This window comes from Lactuca sativa, chromosome 7 (assembly GCF_002870075.4).
Source record: "Lactuca sativa cultivar Salinas chromosome 7, Lsat_Salinas_v11, whole genome shotgun sequence".
Classification (NCBI taxonomy): Eukaryota; Viridiplantae; Streptophyta; class Magnoliopsida; order Asterales; family Asteraceae; genus Lactuca; species Lactuca sativa.
Genome location: NC_056629.2, coordinates 18177972 through 18178747, shown reverse-complemented (window position 1 = coordinate 18178747; position 776 = coordinate 18177972).

Sequence of the window (776 nt, the reverse complement as noted above, 5' to 3'; positions counted from 1 at the left end):
CCTCCAAAAGCTTGCATAAGTGCCTAGAACCTTGTATTCCTTCATGTGATGCACCAAACCATGAAAAAATGAGCCAAACATGAGTTAATGGCCGTAAAACCATGTGTTTACGGCAGGGAACTCACCAAGGGTCCTTCAAGAATCGTAAACTCCATTTCCAAGGTCATTTCAAGTCCCGATCACTTCCATAGCCCTTGAATCAACCCTAGAACCTTCCCGTGTGCAATATAAGACCATTGAACCCCAAAAACACCCCACCCATGAGTTTACGGCCATAAAATCATGGGGGATATGGTCTTTGGGCCGTAAACACCCCTAAGGGTTTACACTTGAAGAGTAAACTCCTTATCGAGGCCATACACTCCTTAGATGCAACCCGTATCACTTCCAACACTTGAGATAAGGTGTTTTCGCGCATCGGAGTGTATTATCTTACTTAATTAGTGGTTCAATGTCTAATTAGATATAATTATGTATCACTTCATGTTACATAGGATCCTCGCATGTGTTCAAGCCCTAAATTGATACCTAGAGTCCTACCCGACACATCCTCGTCTGGTGAGTTCATACCCCTACACCTTTTTCCGTGTTTTTCATGTTTTCACGGGGGAATACAAGTAATAGTATAAGGGAACTTTTACTTAAAACCTATTATTTCATATGAAATACTTATATGTTATGTACGCTTTTAACATAGAAAACCGTTTTTACCAACTGATTAAGAAATTAACTATTGAGTTAGTTTTCAAGACTAAACAAAGGAACTTATGAATCTT